Genomic DNA, 20,160 nt, shown 5'->3' with positions numbered 1-20,160 from the left:
ACAACAATATATTCTCTTCTACTAATTTCATGTTTTGAATGGAATATACCATATCACAACCCTAATTTCTTTTATTTAATAAAAATATATATTCTACATACTATATATAACCTTAATTTTGTGTGGGTGGGCCAAGGCCCACTCTTGTCCTATACTGGCTACGTCCCTGTCTATCACCAAACCGATAACTCTTTTAAGTCTAAAAGCAAGGGATTTGAAAATAATTTTGTAAATACTTCCCATAAGACTAATCGAAAGTCATTTAGAGTAATGGGATCTTTAATTTTTGGAATGAGAGAGATGAAGGAGGAGCTTCTACCTCTAGAGAGACATCCATATTTCATAATGTCGTCTTGTAAGATAAGCCAGAAATACTTGAAGAATTTGAACGAGAACCCGTCCTGACTGGGGACTTTCTCACTGCGATCAGGATGCGTTTACCCATTGCCCATTAATCACAAGCCCTGAAATGTTACTTCTTCTGTTTTTAATTTTGATATAGTTGTGGAAAAATTTGGAATTTTCATCCCCATCACTAATCCATTTAGCACGAGATTTCTAGATCAAATCGATTTTTTTTAGTTTTTCCAATTCCAATTTCTTTTTTTGCTTGGAATCCCTCCTGAACTCAATTTCTGAGTCTGAGAGTCTCATGTTTTCAGCCTCCAACTCAATTTCATCAACTTTTCTTTTCAAATCAAATAAGATGTTTTCCTTTTCCATCTCTACCTTTGACGTATCGAAGTTTAAAAGCTCAAGTCCATCACGATGAATCCAGGAATTGAAAAACCGAAATGGATGGGCACTAAAATTCATGATAGAAGTTCTAAGAAGAATCGGACAGTGGTCTGAATATTCTCGCGGAAGGGCAAGAACAGAAGAAGAGGGAAAGACTGCCATAAAATTGGAATAGACAAGAATGCGATCCAATTTACTCATTTTAACGCCATCATCACAGAAGAACATGAATTTTTTTGCCATCCATGTTCAAAATCTATCTATCCTGCATCAAAATGAATTTGTTAAACTCAACAGCGATTTTAGTATAAAAATTCGAGTTAAAGCGTTCTTTAGGTCATCTCATGGCATTAAAAATCCCAACCAAAAACCCAATTTCCAACTCAAAGTTACCCCACCAGTCTCCAATGTTATTAGGAAGAGAAGACAGTCGAGATTCCTGAATAGCACAAAACGAGTATTGTTTTCCACTTTTAGCCTTTTGAGCCAATCAAATTTGAAGGGCTCAATCAGACCCATTCCCCTTATATTCAAAGACATCAGATTCATGAGGACTTGAAGATAACACCACCGCCGTTGATCCCTGTTAATGTAACTTTTTGACTTTGAACACTTTTATTTTTCTTCTTTTTAAATCGTCGCCTTTTAAGTCCAGAATCCCCATGCCCAAATTTTGGGCTACTTCTGCCACTTAAAAGGTTTGGGTTGTTATCAGGCCCAAGAACACGAGGCCCATAGTCCTCCTCTACCGGATCGAGTCTACCAGACAAGTCGGATTTTGAAATAACGGGAGAGTTGCAAAATTAAATTTACCATCACTATTTAATTTTAAATTATTAAAATCCACATTGGAAAGAGACGCAGGCAACATCCACTTCCCCCCCCCCCCCCCCCCCCCCCACACACACACACACACATGCACCGACTTTGGGAGTACCATGAGACTCCGTACCTCCCTCATGCATTGAACCGGGAACCATCACCTCCACCGAAGCCTCTTCGGGAGCAATTTCTCCATCTTGCAGTTGCATCTCATCGTCTTCGAAAGTGTCTGAGATACCTTTTTCTTCATCTTCATTTTCCTCTAAATCCTCCTGAGACGACCCACCAGTGAATGGTTTAAAAGGAACCCAATCATCATCAACTTCGAATATACAAATTTTGTGAGAGGATCCATCGATCAAAATGATCGTTTCCCCATTCAACTTTTCCTATAAGCTGCGAGGATGCAAAATTTACCATGAGAAACTAGGGGTGAGCATCGGAATCGGTTATCTGTTTTCGGAACCAGAACCGCCGGTTCCGAAACCGGAACCGCCTTAAGTGGTTCCAGTTCTGTTCCTTATTTTTTTGGAACCGCTACCCGCCGGGTAACTATCGGAACCAATATATATATATATATATATATATATATATATATAATAGTAGGTATGTTTTGTTTTAATTAGTACTTTAACATTACCATTTAATATTATTAAACGAATTTGATTTTGTTTTGTTTTAGTTAGTATTGTAAAATTACCATTTAATATTACTAAACGAAATTGACTAATTGTCCGTAGCTATAATTTTTTGGTTTGTAACGTGCTTAACTTTTTGAGAATACAAGTATTATTCATTGAAAAATTATCTATAATTTTATTTTTGTTTACAGCTTTGTAACAGACATACATATTTTTCAAATGAAAAGAAAAAAAAAACTAAAAAAGCTTAAAAAAACCGGGTACCCGGAACCGGAACCGTAACCGGTCCCAACGGTTCCGATTCCGGTTCCAATATACCAAGAACCGTCGGTTCTGGTTCCGGTTCCGGTTCCAGAAAATTAGAGCGGGTACCCGCCTATGCTCATCCATATGAGAAACATCAGAAACATTCTAGAAAAGGGTTGACAGTGTCACACCCCCGAACCAAACGGCGGAAAGGTCCAGGGGCTTGGGTGGCTTCATCTTGTAATATCATCACAATGTATATAATTGAAACAAGACAACACCATCATCATACATATCAAAATACAACCATCATTGTTTACATCAAGTACAGTATCATAAATTACATACCAAAATATTCAATATGATGGAAACAAAATATGACAAATTTCACATGTTCTTGTCGACCTTTCCGCTTAACGATTCGCTGAGAATACAAGTTATTTTGAAAATGTCAACATATATAATGTTGTTGAGTTCATAAGCATGTTTGAATGAAAAGTTTTGTATTGTTCGTACAACGCCAGAAAATCCGATATTTTCTGAAAAATGGTTTGAATGTGACGTGTCAAAATCAAGTACTAATGCATGTGTGTTTTCTGTTTTTGGTATGTATATAAAAATGTAATCCGGAAAAGATCCTGTATTTCTGTTGTAAGTAGAAGGTATTGTTTAACTGTATGTTTCCCCAAAAAATCCGATATTTTCTGTTTATAAAAGTGTCGTGGTCTCAAACCCTAAGGACGAATATCAGTGTATGTATGTTTTCATATCAACAAGATTTTATATGTATTCCGTAAAATAATGATGGAGTTAATCTCTATGTGAGTCGTTACAACCATACTTGATAATGACTAATTCACCTGTCATGGCGTTTTCAGGCATCGGCTTGTTGAAGGTAAGGTTTGTCACCCTAGACTGGCCTAGTCTAACTGTAGCGAATAGCTCAGGTGCGGGGTGTCACCTTGTATAAATCTATACATAAACTCTCACTCTCCCTCCAAGAGACTCCGGTTATAACTACAAGCTAGGATTGTACACTCGAGAGGTGCCAACCGACATGTCTCACTAGATCCTTAACTGAGTTTATGCGAATATTGTATTACGTTGTGAATAATGTTTCCGTCTACATTTAATGTTTGCAAAGCCCAACAAGTATGTATGTGAATGTATGAGGCCCAAAAAGACATGAAAAAGGACCACTAAGGCCCCCTAAACACGTAAGTTATTTCCAGGCCCAATAAGCATGTAAATGAACCGCTAAGGCCCAATAAACATAAAATGTAAGTATTAGGCCCAAACAAACATGTAATCGATGTATTAAGTTCGTTTGTTATTACATTGTTTGTTTTAGTTCGATTGTTTTCCAAAATTACATAAAAAGTCCACTTTTTGTAATGATGACATTTTTGGCCCATTAAGTCGAAAATTTACAAATTAGGCACATTTTTGGTAAAGTTGACACTTTAGGTCCCTTAAAACCAAAAGTTTACATTTATGGGCTTATTTCCAATAAAATGACATTTTTAGCCCACTTTTGTTAAATATGACATTTTCAGCCCAATCTAATAAAAGTTTACATTTTCGGCCCAATTTAATAAAAGTTTACATTTTCGGCCCAATTTAATAAAATTGGCATTTTCAGTCCTTTTTAACCGGAAAACAAAAATTTTGGCTCAAATTTGTTTATAATGACAATCTAATCCACAAAAGTCATAATTCTTCCAATTTTGGCCCAATAAAACTGTGACGGCCCAATTTAAGCCCATTTTGTGAAAAATTTACTCTTTTGGTCCTTTTTAAAACCATGAATGTCATAAAAGCTTCATATTTTTGTTTATTTGTCAAAAATGGTCCCTTATCAAGATTTTGTTTAGTTTTTCAACATTTTTAACATGTTTAACACCTTCATCTTTATGGTAAGGTTCATAAAGTGTTGTAGTTACAAATATTATCAAGTTTTGATAGAGTTTTCGATATTTATGAAGTTTCTTCACATATTCACAACATATAACTTAGAAAACACACATAAATAGGCACACATACATAGATCTATCACATAGGCAACTTGTATTCTCCCCTAAAACATAGTAAAACCGAAAACAAGGGGGGTATGAACTCACATTGAGGTTTGGATTGGTTTTTGGAAGGAGATTGGAGATGTTTTCGGCCTAAAGTGCTTCATTGGAAGAAGTTTTCGAACCTAGATGATTCTAGGAAGTTAGAACATGAAATGAAGCTATTGTAAGAAAGAGTTCTTAGCATTAAAATGGAAGGTAACAACTTGTTTAAGATGATAACTTACCAAGAGGTTGAAACCTTGATGAAAAATCTTGAGACACACACACACACACACAAACTCATGAAATTTTGAGGAGGAAAGGGGAGTACTTGAGAGCTCTAGAGAGAATTCTTGGGTGAGTTTGAAAGTAAAAGTTATGGTGGTGAGGTGGGGATTTCAGCCGAGACTAGAAGAAGAAGAAGGAGGGCAAGGTGGTTTTTGCATGGAGGGTTCTAGATTAGGTGCATGGATATATGGTAAATAATACATTGATACTTGATGGTTATTAGTGAGGTGTCAACACATTAATCACTATCTTATCTTTTCCTCTTTTTTTATATATATATTTATATGGGCCGAGATTTTGGAGAAAGGAAAAGATAGAAGAAAATTTTTGGGCCTTAGTTGCTTGGTTTCAATATTATGAGGTCCAAGTGGATGGTTCTCGGCCCATTGGGCCCTTATGAGGGTTCACGGCCCAATGAAGCCTAAGAAGATAGTTTACGGACCATTAGGGCTTATGAAACCATTTATGGCCCATCATGGCCCATTAGAGATGAGATGAATCATTCTAGGCCCCCATGATCCAAAATGCTTTAGTTTCATGGATGTGGGTCAAATTGGAGCCCAAATAGGGTTCCTTGGCCCAACATAATCAAATTGAGAGTTGATTAGCCCATTAGGCCCAGTAAGAGAATCGTAGCCCATAATAATCTTGAACCGGGATTTTTAGGGTTTTCAATCCATATTTGAACATATGAGATGTATTGTATTAGGTTTTGAACTTCAATCAAGAGTTTGGATTCAAATGAATGGTTTCATTTAGAATATAGTATGATATTCACTTAGAATACAAGTCTTACAGTAGTTGTTGTTTACATGAAAATAGAATTTTCTAGCTAAAATGCTAGTTGTGACATCATCCCCCCGTTAGAGGGAATTTCGTCCGAAAATTCTTTGGAAAGGTAGGATCATGAATAAAAGAATAAGTGAGGGTACTTCTGCTTCATCTGGTCTTCACGTTCCCATGTGAATTCCGGTCAACGCTTAGCGTTCCATCGAGCCTTCACAATCCAAATGCGGCTCTTTTAGGTACGCTTCACTTCCTTATCCAAAATCGCGACCGGTTCTTCGATGAATAGGAGATTCTCGTTTATTTCGATTTCTTCTAGAGGAACTACAAGGGTTTCATCTGATAAGAACTTCTTTAAATTCGAGATGTGGAACACGGGGTGTACATTGCTGAGCTCCGTATGTAGCTGCAACTTATAAGCCACTGGACCAATTCGGGCAAGAATCTCGAATGGTCCAATATATAGTGGGTTTAGTTTCCCCTGCTTCCCAAAACGGATCATCCCTTTCCAGGGAAAAACCTTTAGTAGTACTCGATCTCTGACTTGGAATTCTATAGGCTTTCGCCATTTGTCAACATAGCTCTTTTGTCGGTCTCGCGATGCTTGAAGTCGAGCTTTGATTGGGACTATCTTTTCTGTAGTCTCTCAAATGATTTCTGGTCCTGTGAGAGTGTTGTCTAGTGATTGTCTTTTTGCTAGTTGGGTGTCACGCACCTCAGCCCAACATAGCAGCGATCTGTATTTGCGACCATATAAGGCCTCAAAAGGGGCAACCTTGATACTTGTGTGATAGATATTATTGATGGGTTTTAAGCAAAACATCAATCCTATGGTGTACATGCAAACCCTAATAGCTTTTGGATCTAGTTTGTCTAATCAACATGCAATTGAATATCAAAGCTATAAACCCTAGATTTAACATATAATAAACTGAATTAGGGTTTAGAGAATTACCTTTGATTGTTATATAGCAATAACAATCAATTCCTTGCTTTGATTGGCTTCAAAAGCTTAGTGCCTCAAGTGCTGCACCTCTAATGGAGTCACAAACACCACTAAGCAACTTGGATGAAGAGGAGAAGAGAGGAGGCTGCCCAAAACTTCTAGAAACCCTAAGGATTCAGCTCTACACGTTTTTGGGAGCGTAAGGGGTCCTTGATATACTTGTGTGTGCTGCTAGGGTTTCAGTCAAAACCCTAATGGACAGCTTAAACTCTAAGTAGCCCATGGAACCTTCTGGATAAAGCCATGGACGAAAATATGATGGCCTCCCATCATAATTTCATTCACCCCTTGTTCCTTCAGCATTCCTTAGCCCAACAACTCAATTATCCAATAATTACAGTCGAGTCCCCTATATTTAATTAATCTATTTTAGCAACAAAATTAATTATCAATTAATTCTTGACTAATATTAATTAAACAATATGATTTCTATTTTAATATATTATTCTCATAATATATTAATAAATCATATTTAAACCTTTCTCTCTTTAATTCATCCTACATAGTTCTATGGTGAAGGTAACCCAAAAGGACCATGCTCATAATCAGGTCAAGTACATACTAAAATAGTTATGGACTTAGACACTAATCCAACAGTCTCCCACTTGGATAAGTCTAATAACTATTTTCCGTATGACTTCAGAACCTGATCAGCAATCGTAGCTTTCAAAAGCCGCTGTCAACTCTGATCTTATCAGATACGCGTGTCCTTTAGATAAAGGATTTTATATTCCTCCATTCTCAAGATATCGTATAGACATAATGCATGAATTTTAATCATTCTCTCTATACTGTTTCCTGACTTCCGATTTATGATGACTGTCAATAGACTACAATTGAACACATCAACTTCGTCTCGGCTTGGCCAAGCGCTTAGGTTTCATCACTAAATCATCAAGAGGCCCACAGATATCGCTTTTATCCCACTTTGGGTAAAAGAAATAGATAAACTTCGACTCAAATGCTCGCTTGCATTCACTGATCGATTCACACACAACAATAAGTTTTATAACACTAAGTTACTAGTGTGTTTACTTATTATCAATGTGCAACCGACCAACAAATAACAACTCACACGTCTCGGTTTCAAGAATATACAATATTATTATCTCACTAATCACTCGTGATAAAGCCATGAAGTGATCCAAGTGAGTGTGGGTTTAATCCAATACTCTAATCTTATTAAAGGACTCATGAACCCTGCAGCAAACTTGTGCTATGTCTAAACTCTTCAGACAATCTACAGACTCTTCATGACAGTCTTCCTTCATACCTACTTCCAATGTATGAATGACTGTGGAGGTTCGAATAACCCAGTTATTCTGGAAGTCAAAACATGCAAATTGAAACATAACAATAATACTTAATCCTATATGGCCCCAAACTTGTGAGAGTAAATAAAACAGTTCTATTTATTCACGATATTGATTACTCATTATTTATCATTTAATGTTTCGGATAATCAAATCATTACTTGAATTACAACAACAATTGTCCCATGCTCCAAGCATGCACACTTTGTTTCCTATGGTCCATGCTTTGTGAAATAGATCAATTCAAAAACTTTTCCAATGATGCTCATTTCACAATTCCTAATCCTTATCATTAGTGTAAGAACACAAGGTTCTTTGCTACTATTAGAATATGCTAGATTCTAACATTTTATGCAATGATCCTTTCGTAAAGTCATAGCACAAAAGTCACCAAGACTTGGCTAATGAAATTATAAAGTACTCTGTCGGAAATTGTTACAAGACAATTCCTTAGACGTGAAGTCTCACATTCAAAGTACATTCCTTTGAACATCCTTCTTGCATAAAAGTTTCTAATCTAGACATAGATTCTCAATATCCAACTCCCAATATTGAAACATTTCCACATTCGCCATATGATAATTCATTCTTAATAGAATCTTATCTATTCATAATAATGTCGATATGGTCCATCCAATACCATACTTCCAACTACTCACAAGCGACCAATCCTCAACAAACTTTGGATCGTCCTTTGATAGTTGTTTAATTATTTTAGTCAAAACCAAATCTAGTCCTTTTTCCCTCTTAACGCGCTAGACATTTGGAATCGATCCTATACCTGAAGCGTATGGGACACGATGCATAATGTCTTACATAAAGATATGACACTTCATCAATCTTCTGCCATAATATTTTATGTGTCACGTTCTCACATTTCGAACTATGAAGAGGGATGCCATAATCATAATCGAAATTTGAGAACACACTATATATCCTTTGACTATATTTATTAAAATTTCTCAATCTAAGCTTTAGATTTTTGAACGGAGTATAATATTCTCTCCCTTAATTATAGCAAAACAACTTTTCAAACCATGCAACTTTGCAAATTGAATCTTTGTTTTTCTATAATTAATATTGCTAACTTGAAATATTTGCCATAATAATCATACAAGCATCACACTTATGCTCCCACTATCATGATGATTAATATCATATAAGCATAACACTTATGCTCCCACTAGCATTGACATGTATTCAGAAAATAGCTGAGCTTCTAGAAAACAATGGTAATTGAATTCTACAAAATTAATATTTGTAATACCAGATGCTTCGATAATCCTTTATCTAAGCTTCTCAAACTTATACACCTTTGCCTTAGATAGCTCATATGTGTGTTTAAACAATTTATAACTTATGTTACTAAGTTCCAAATGTTCAAACTAATTGCCAAATCTCACAATTTGAACTATGGAAAGGGATGTCATAACCATAATCGAATTTGAGAATACAATTTTCACAATTTCTATCTTCTTAAAATCTCTCTTAGTGAAAAAATTTCCTCACAGTCATTTTCATGAAGGAGGGAATCTTATGACACTTAGATTTTATGGTGTATGATTTCCAATCTATGTGAATTTGCCAAAACCAAAGTTTGCGACAAATCCAAACTCATATGTACTGAACTTTCTTAATCTTGATTTCTTGCCTTATGGTAACACGAGTGCCTACCATGTCTTCCAAGTTGTTTAGCAACTTATCCTTACATATCAATGTACTTTCCATTGATCAAGGTACTTTGTCTTTACGCATTCAAATGAGAACTCATAGAACTCACATGCATAATTAACTCAACTGGAATGGCACAGAAAACAAAATAAAGTCAACGCGATAAGTTGCAAACCTCAAGTCGTGTGCTAGTGACGATTGATAAGATTTATTCTTGATGTGTTCTTGAAACTTTTTCAAAAACATTAAAACTCCCACTGACTCCTTGACAGATAAGGTTCTCTTATCAAGAAACATTTCTTGACAAACAAATATTCAAGAGTTAGTGTAGCTTTTATCAAGACAAAACACTTCACAAATTGGTCATAGTTGGTCTTTGTGTTATCCAAGACATCACAACTTACCAATTTCAAATGTGCAAGAATAAGAAAACCTTTTCCAAATTCCACATTTGATAAGTGTTATAAACCTACTTAAGACTTGTCACTCAATTCGCAATCTTGGAGTATGACTCTAAGATTCGATATTAGAACTAAATATGATTGACTTCTTGATTTAACCAATTCCACAATTCCCGATTCCTTCTTCTTAGACATACAAATGTACTAAGACTCACTTAGAGAATCAATTGAGATATGGTTCTTAATCATTAAGACTTATCATAAAACACAATAAAAGGTACTCTCCCTTCTTCTTAGAATAGAGAAATTTTTATCTTTCTGCCTTCTTGATTCTTTTTATTCGTTCTGCCATTAATTGAAACCTTTTCAATCAACTCAGAATTACACTTAATCTTATAAGTATAATCATATTTACTAAATTTTAGTAAATCATGATGAATATCTTTATCACTCTTGTGGTGGACTTGATCAATGAACAACCTAGTGTACTTGATCTCCTAGTCCTTCACTTGACACTTTGTCAAAGAATTAGTCTAATTTCCAAATATGAAAGTTTTCATTCATCACGCAACCAAGTTGTATGATTCCAAGCTTCTGTCTAATTGAAACTTGGGCGATGAGAAACTCTCCCTATTTGGTAAATTCTCAACATTTCCACAAATAACATAATTAAGAATCAAATCCATTATTGCTAATAATAGAAACCTTCAAACATCAATTTTTTCATACATGCCATTGCAAGGATAAATAAATAAGATAAAATCAAAATTTATTTTATTGCGGAAAAATTTGTCCTTACAATGCAATTCAACTGAAAACTATGCTATTACATATTTCTTAGCAATCTACCCTAACTCTAAAGTAGCAGCTCAAAAATCTGATCTTTGAATCCATGCGATCAAAATCCATTTCTTCGTGATTAGATTCAGCTCACTTCTTCCGTTAAGCTTCCTCTCTTTTCTTTGATCCTACAAAACATCAAAATGTAATCTTATCACATCATGTATTAAGAATCTAGAATAGGAACTTAAAAGAGTTAGTTAATGGATTTTACCTGAAGCAGTGCCATACGTCTTGAATCTCCCATCTCTTAGATCTCTCAGGTAGTTAGGGCAGCTTCGTCTCAAATTCCCTTTCTCTTGGCAATAAAAGAAAATGGACTCCTTTGGCACAACATATCGGACAATCACAGACTTAGCTCTTTCTGGACTTCCAATGTTGCCAGTGTCCATTGAAGTTTGGGATTTTGATTAACCAGGCAAATTTGCTTGACCAGCACGCCAAATCATTGCTGATTCAGCAGCTATAAGCAAATAAGTGAGATCAATAAGGGTCACGTCATGATCCATCATATAGTACTCTCTAATGAACTCACTATATGATTCAGTAAGTGACTGAAGAACCCAGTCAACAGCCAACTCACTTGAAATCTCGACACGCAACATGCTTAACCTATCAATGCGTGACTTCATCTCTAAGACATGTGCACACACATGTTTCCCATCTTCGTGTTTACTAGCCAAAAGGGCTTGAGTGAGCTTGAACTTGTGGGGTAGGGAGAACAATTGGAGGAGATGGAGGAAGTGAAGCATGATCTCTTGTTCCTCAATCATATCGTGGAACATCATCTTCATTTGGAAAGCTTGTTCCATGGGATTTGGGAAGACCATGATTGTCAAAACTAAACATCTACAAAACGGGAGAAAATTCAAGTTAAGTTGATTAGAATTCTTGATGTAACACCCAAATGAAACATCAAGCTAGGATCCAACACAATACTCTACAACCTAGAAGAGGGATGCCGTAATCTAGTCGCAGAATATTTGAAGGTAGGTAAATGACGATTTACCAATTTCCACCATGAAAAACAAAAAGGAAGTTTAAGTTTTAAATGAATTGAAACTCCTAGATCTTTTGAGATTCATTGATCTTTTCAATGGCATGTTTAATCTTGATTATGCCTTACTATTTGTGACTGGGATGCCGAGGATCACAAAAAAGGTGTGAATAACCATACGAATCACGTGGTGCACCCAATGCTACTATCACCTAATCTGTCACACCCCCGAACCAGACGGCGAAAATGTCCGAGGGCTGTTGTGACTCAATTGAATACCATCACAGTGAATATACATGAAACATAACATCATTCATCACCATGCATTGAAATATTACAACTGGTAGTGTTTACATTTAGTACATTGTTTCAAAACATTACATTCCCAAAAAGTAGATTGTTCGATACTAGTTATACAAACAACAAGACATCACTGAGTACATTTTTCCTATGATTTACTTGTTACCTGAGAATACAAGTATTTTGAACAACGTCAACATATGAAATGTTGGTGAGTTCATAAGTAATGTTTGAAACATAATATTTTGTATCATTTTGAAAAACCACCAGAAAATCCGATATTTTCTGAAAAGATTATTGTAAGTCAGAAAAAGTGTGAAGATCCGTAAGTATGCTTCTTTATTTCTATAAGTGTGAAAAATTGTTAGACTTGGTATGCATCACGTAGGTGTAAGTGTTGGAATCCCTAGGAAAACCCGATGTTTTCCTAATACTTTAAATTACGCGTTTTATATTTTGTTATACCGTTGCGACGTGTGTATTCAATGATTCCAGGTGACATTGGATTAAGTATGGGTGGTGAGTTGTTATAATCACGCATTAATGAAAATGACTAGCTTACAACTATACAAATGAACCCTTAGGCGTCTTCTGTACTACTCACCTAATCCAACCACCCTGACTTCCCATAGCCCCACAACCTAGGAAGAAAAGAGGGTACGAAGCCCCCGTTAATTCCATGAGTCGTTCAAGACTATCGTGAATGCGAAAGGCCCTTGGCCCGACTCGCATTTGACTTCTCGACTTTACTAGCAGTGCCAAAGGACCCTTGGGGCCCAACAGCAAAAAAGCTATTGAAAGTCCTTTTACACGGTATTAGGTCGTATAAAACCCAACAACATGTAAGCGCGTTTCCTTCGGGCCTAAAGATCATGTCATTGGGCTAGTTAGGCCCAACAAGCACGATTTGAAACTTTCGGGCCCCAAGATGGTGTATTGACGTCTGGTGAATTCTCACGTGTGTATTGACTTCCCGTAATTTCCTCGTGTGTATTGAAGTATCGTCGTGTATTGATTTTTGATTCGTTATTGATTCGAGACCGAATCAATTCGTTTGGTAACGATTTTGGTGTTGAAGGTGTATTATATTTCGCCGGTAGTCGTGGTACTCGTATTTTATCCTAAAGGATTTATTGTTTAAAACATTAGAATATTTCTTTTTGAATCCCCTTCTTGGATAAATTTACACTTTTAACCCTTTATATAAAAGAATTTCCATTTTAGTCCTTAAACCATTTTTCTTGACACTTTAGTATCAAAATTTGTTGAAAAGGTATTTTTCAGCTCAAATTTACTTGAAAAACAGTTTTAGTCCCTCAAAATGAAGTTTTCTCGGTTGAAACCTCTATTTTCACAATTTTTACAATTTTGACCCAAAATGGAAAATTTTTGCATCTTTGGTCCCTTTTAAATTTGAAAAGAATTTTTAACCCTTGAAATGGACTTGGTACACTAGTAGTCCCCTGTTTTACAGAAAAGTGCAGTTTCAGCCCCTCCAAATTAAAAATCTCGCAATTTGGGCTTTATTGGGCCGAAAAGTTCACTTTTGGCCCATTATGTTTAAAAATTGACATTTTAGTCCTTCAAAAGAGTAAATTTTCAGAAAATACATTTTGAAACTGTTTTGACTCATCTCAACCTTCAGAATTTGTATTTTGTCGTTTTGGGCCCTTTAGTTTTATATTTTTAGCATTTTGAGCCCAAAAATGGGTTTTAAGCCCAAAGATGTTCATATTAATCAACTTGCTTATTTTTCTAGAACTGATTTGTGTGAAATAATATAAGTTATACTTATTTCATTCAACACATTGTAGATCTCGATTTTTAAGCTCTTTTTGACTAGTACCAACACCACAATCACATAAAAACACATATATAAGCATAGAAATCACACAAAGCATACATATACTCATAGATCTACACATTTGCTTGTATTCTCCCCCCAAAAAACTTATAAAAAACCGAAAATAGGGGGTATGAAGCTCACCTTGAGTTGGGTTTCGGTTTTGGAGAAGATTAGAAGAAGTGTGATGTTGTTTTCGGCTCTAACAAGTCTTCCCTTGTTGATTTCGAACTTAGGGAGTTTCTAAGCGAGTGATCATGATTTTTGCATGGATTAGAAAGAGATTTTTGATAAAACAAAGAATCTAGATCATAGATGCAAGCATAATCTTACCTTAGATGAAGAATTTGTGGATATATCTTCTTGAAAAACCTTCTAAAATTCGAGATCTTGATGAAGAGTGGAGGGAGTTTCCTTGAGAGATTTGTGGGAGAATTATGTGTGTGTGTGTGTTTGGAATCGGCCAAATGCAAGAGGGAGGTAAGGAGAGAGATGTTGAAGTGATGTGTGCATGGAAACATGGGATATGATGCATGGAAGACCATAATGTAAAAGTGAGGTGGCCATGAGAAGTCAACTCTCCCTTTTTACATGGGCTTGGGCCGAGAATTAGAGAGGAAGAGAAAAGAATTTGGGCCTTGTATGCTTAAGCCTTTTTCATGGTTATGTTAAGTGATGTTTGGTCCAAATAACCATAAATATGATTCTTATGACCTATTAGGGCTACATTAGGGTAAATATGGCCCAAAATGGTTCATATAATTAATTTATTTCATTCTAGGCCTAATATGGCCCAAAATGTTGAAATAAATGGAAGTGGGTCCAATTAGAGCCAATTTAAGAGTTCTAAGCCCAAGATGGTCAAATTGGAAGCTTATTGGTCCATTGGGCCCAATAAGGAAGTCCTAGTCCAAAATGGACCTAAACAAGAACTTCCAGGGTTTCCAATTGCTTGTTGACTATTTGTAATGCTTGTATGGTGTATTTGATTGCAATTTTGTTGTCATAGAGTAGGCATCATACATGCTCTTATGTTTTTTGGGTTCATAATTTGACTTAAGTATTGTAGTTACAAGGCACAAAATTCCTGATTGTGACATCATCCCCCCGTTAGAGGGAATTTCGTCCCGAAATTCTTTTGAATGCTAGATTTGAGAATGCTAGAATAGGTGAGGGTACTTTTGCTTCATTTGATCTTCGCGTTCCCACGTGAATTCTGGCCCACGCTTCGTGTTCCACCGTACTTTCATGATCGGGATACGACTTTGCTTAGTACGCTTCACCTCCCTGTCCATAATTTCGACCGGTTCTTCAACGAACAGGAGATTCTCGTTGATTTCAATCTCGTCAAGGGGAATGACGAGCGTTTCATCCGATAGACACTTCTTTAGATTAGAGACATGGAACATGGGGTGTACATTGTTTAGCTCTGCGGGTAGTTGCAGTTTATACGCCATTGGACCTATTCAGGCGACGATCTCGAAAGGTCCAATGTATCGTGGGTTCAGTTTTCCCCGTTTCCTGAAATGAATGACTCCTTTCCAAGGTGATACTTTTAACAGTACTCGATCCCCGACCTGAAATTCTAAGGGCTTTCGCCGTTTATCGGTGTAGCTCTTTTTTCGGTCGCGCGATGCTTGTAATCGAGCTCTGATTTGAACTATCTTTTCCGTGGTTTCACGAATGATCTCCGGTTCTGTCAGCGCCTTGTCCGATGTAAGTGCTTTTGCTTGCTCGGTGTCGCCCACCTCAGCCCAACATAACGGTGATCTACACTTACGCCCGTATAGTGCTTCGAAAGGAGCGACCTTGATGCTCGAATGGTAACTGTTGTTATACGAGAATTCGACTAAAGGTAAGTGGGTATCCAAAGACTTCCCAAAGTCTATCACACATGCACGAAGCATGTCTTCGAGCGTTTGGATGGTTCGTTCACTTTGACCGTCTGTAACAACCCGATATTTTGAGATGATAAAATGTAACGCCAGTCGAATTTAAGCCAAAACTTAACTTTCCTAAAATCATATTTGGGTTAAATAAAGTGGTAGGACTCGTATCAAGGTTTTCGTACATATAAAGAACACTAGAATCCGAGTTATAACGAAGAAGTTATGACCAATCAAAAATTCACGGCGAGAACCGGCAACGCTGGTAGACGTAAAACGCAAAGTTTCAATACAATAATTTTTAGCCTTAGGTATCTAAACGAAAGTCGTAGATTACGTTAAACCGTGATCATGCATAAAAAGAACGCCCAAATCTGACTTCGTATGAGGAAGTTATGATTTTCCGAAGTTTCTAACCTAGCAGTAGACAGCTAAAAACTCGAAACAGAGATCGAGCGATATTTAGCCGACACAACCTAAACGAAAGTTGGAGAGCCCGACAATAGGAGTATAACAATAAAAAGTCTGACGAAAACGGACGTCGGATAAAGAAGTTACGGATTTTTAACGAAGTTATCGTGTCCCGACCTATTAATTAAAATATAATTAAAAATAAAGTCAAAATTAGCCGACGGAGTCTAAATGCAAGTTGTAGAGTATTTTCTCACCTTCGCGTGGATATAAAGAACGTCAAAAACGGAGCTCGTATGCGAAAGTTACGCATTTTAGAAGTTCTTGGCACGCACTTCAAAGTCTTATCCGAAGGAGTACGCCCTGGGTACCCTCGTACGCCCCGCGTACTCGGATACAAGGCTCCGGATCAGCCACGATGACCAGACGCTTCGCTCGAGGATGCGGTAAGCAGTGACGCAAACGAACGCCCCGCGTACCCTCGGAGTACGCCCCGCGTACCGAGGACCTCCAGCCTCTATAAATAGGCTGCGAGGGTGCCGGCTGTTTTCACAAAAATACCTCATTTCTCTCTCATTTTTCACCTCGTTTTTCGTGCCGACAACATCCCGACTCCCCGGTTTCATATTCAAGCCCTGACGGAAGTCCGAAGCCCCGAGATTCTCGAGAATCTCGTCACTCTCCGGTCGAGGTGCTGCCCGGGAAAATGTCGTTTTCTTCAAATCACGCAATTTCTTCGGTGAGTTCATACCCCTATAATCTACATTTTTAAAATGTGTTATCAATATTGTTTTAATATACACTTTTGAGGGGGGGAATACAAGTAAACACTAAATACTCACTTTTTTATCAAGTAAATCATATGTGATTCACAATCATTATGTGGAATTTTTCATACGGAAAACATAACACGATATTGTCTGATATATATATTGAAATTAAATATGTTATTATACATATACGAATCAAACAGTTTATTTATACCTCGAGTACAAGTATTCATTATGTCACCACAAAAAGTTACACATTTCATAACAAGTGAGCATTACACTAGGGTTACTATACAAACAAAACGAACTTTTGGAAAAACTATAATAGTTTACGACAAACATTTATACATGTTAAAAACTCTTTATCAAACTGTCTTACATACTTTATGATTCCTTTCAAACGCTGTTAGAATCATGTTTCTAACAAATGTCTTCCTATATTTAAAACTGTTCTTATCAAACAAACTACTTTCAAATCATTTTATAAACTGACATCAAGTCATCATTTCTTATTTATTAAACTTTTCAAAGGTTTTACAAAACTTCTTTTATATTTTTGTGCTTGCCTATACATGTATACTTATATAAGTAATGTTTGAAGGACTTAGGACGGCTAGCTCGCTTCATTTCCTTTTCCTCGTTGGGATGTGGCCTTAGGGCATTGGTTATTCGTCCGAATGTCGTCTAAATATTAGTTATATATATGTACATATATAGACATAAAAGTTTCCGTCAGTTCGTTCAGTACCTTTGAGTAGCAAAGGCATATTTCGAATTATACACACACATTATCAATAACTATAATAGGTATAGTTAAGACATACTATTTACCATTCCAAGTACCAGGAGTTATACAAGATTCAGTCTATTCATGAGTCAATACAAATACATTACATACTATGCGAAGAGATACAATTATATACGATTAAAAAGGCATACAATCTAAAGACATACAATTACAGAAGCATACAACTTCAAGACATACCATTTCAAGGAATATAATTAGATGAGATAGTATACTAGATATTCATAACATTTTATATACTACAAGTACCATATCAAGAAGGTATATTCATATACAAAAACAAAATGGACTTTCATAAGTAAATCTATTTAATACTAAGAATTGTGAGACATTTCAGCTTCACGTACGTTCGAGTATGCATTTTAAGTCCTGTATTATAAACCATAATCCCTTGGAGGGGGAGCGTGATACTTGTGTATAGATCTATACGGGATTGACAATCCCGCACCTAAACTGTTCGCTATAGTTAGACCGGCAGGTCTGGGGTGACAAATGTCATAACATTCCAACGCCTGAAGAACGTTGTTACAGGCCATCAATGTCAATAGCATGGTTATAAAACTCACATGGAGTATTAAAAACACGTTGATTTACGGAGTTATCATATACCTTAGCAGTTATAACTGTACACAAATCTACTGTTTTAGACATGAATAATATCATGGTAGTACATCTTTGGGTCTTTTAAACTACCACTCACTTATAAACAAATATTGGATTTCTGAAGCAATTATTCAAAACAGTCGAGTCTTGGTAGAAGACTACAATTTATACTAGTAGAAAATATGGGATTTTCTAAGGTTTTTCAAACGTCTACAATTACTTGCAAACATGTTCGTTGGTACAAACTTTCCTTCATACATTTACAGGTTTTCTTTATAGCTTTACAAATCAAAGTCACATAAATACTTATGAACTCACCAGCATTATTGCTGATACTCGCTTTCAAAATAACTTGTATTCCTAGGATACGGATAGACAGGTACGACTACCAGGTTCCGTGAAGACGGAGAAATCAAGACTCGTCTTTTATTTTTGAATATTCATTTTGTAGAATTATACTATGAAAGAACTCAAATGTAATTAAAATTATACAATTAATGCAATGGATGATGTTGTTGCTTTGTTTACTACTTTGCATTGTTGTGATACATTACATGACGTCCTCCGTCCCAGAACGTTTCCGCCGTTCTCGGTTTTGGGGTGTGACACCGTCCGTTTGTGGGTGGTAAGCGGTGCTCATGTCGAGATGGGTTCCGAGTGCTTTCTGAAGTGATTGCCAAAACCGTGAAGTGAATCTACTGTCTCTATCTGAGATAATAGACACTGGTATTCCGTGAAGTCTCACGATTTCTTGAATGTATAAACGCGTCAGTCTCTCCATCTTGTAGAATTCTTTTATTGGCAGGAAATGGGCAGATTTCGTCAGTCGGTCGACTATTACCCATATGGTGTCTAGTCCATCCGGCGTCTTGGGTAGCTTGGTCACGAAATCCATAGAAATCCCTTCCCATTTCCACTCAGGGATCACCGGTTGCTGTAATAATCCTGAGGGCTTCTGGTACTCCACCTTTACCTTGGCACAAGTAAGTCACTTACCAACATAGGTGGTAATTTCTGCCTTCATTTTAGGCCACCAATAGTGTTGTTTAATATCCAAATACATCTTGTCTGAGCCGGGATGGATGGAGTATTGCGTCTTGTGGGCTTCCTTCATGAATATCTCCCTACATCCTCCGAGTTTAGGGACCCAAATACGGTTCATGAAATTGTATACTCCATCCTCTTTTACCTCTAGATTCTTCTCCATTCCGCGTAATGCTTTGCTTGCTCTGTTTTCCATCTTCATGGCCTCTGATTGGGCTACCCCAATCTGAGTGGTTAGGTGGGATTGGATGGTTATTGAGAGAGTTTTCGCACGACGATTAGAGTACTCCTTCCGGCTCAATGCGTCAGCTACCACGTTGGCCTTGCCCGGGTGGTACTTGATTTCACACTCGTAACCCTTTAATAATTCAACCCATCTTTGTTGCATCATATTCAGCTCTTTTTGATTCAAGATATGCTGGAGACTTTTGTGGTCCGTGAGGATGGTGCACCTTGTACGATAAAGGTAATGCCTCCAAATCTTCAGAGCAAAGACTACGGCTCCCAATTCCAGATCATGGGTTGTATAATTCACTTCGTGTGTCTTTAGTTGACGGGATGTGTAAGCTATCACTCTTCCACGCTGCATGAGAACGCAACCTAAGCCCTGATTCGACGCGTCACAGTAGACCACGAAATCTTCCGTTCCCTCCGGTAGAGATAGTACCAGGGCACTACAGAGGGCTTGCTTC

Source organism: Lactuca serriola, chromosome 3 (genome assembly GCF_051521515.1).
Source record: "Lactuca serriola cultivar US96UC23 chromosome 3, Lser_US96UC23_V15, whole genome shotgun sequence".
NCBI lineage: Eukaryota > Viridiplantae > Streptophyta > Magnoliopsida > Asterales > Asteraceae > Lactuca > Lactuca serriola.
This window is presented reverse-complemented; position numbering follows the sequence as displayed.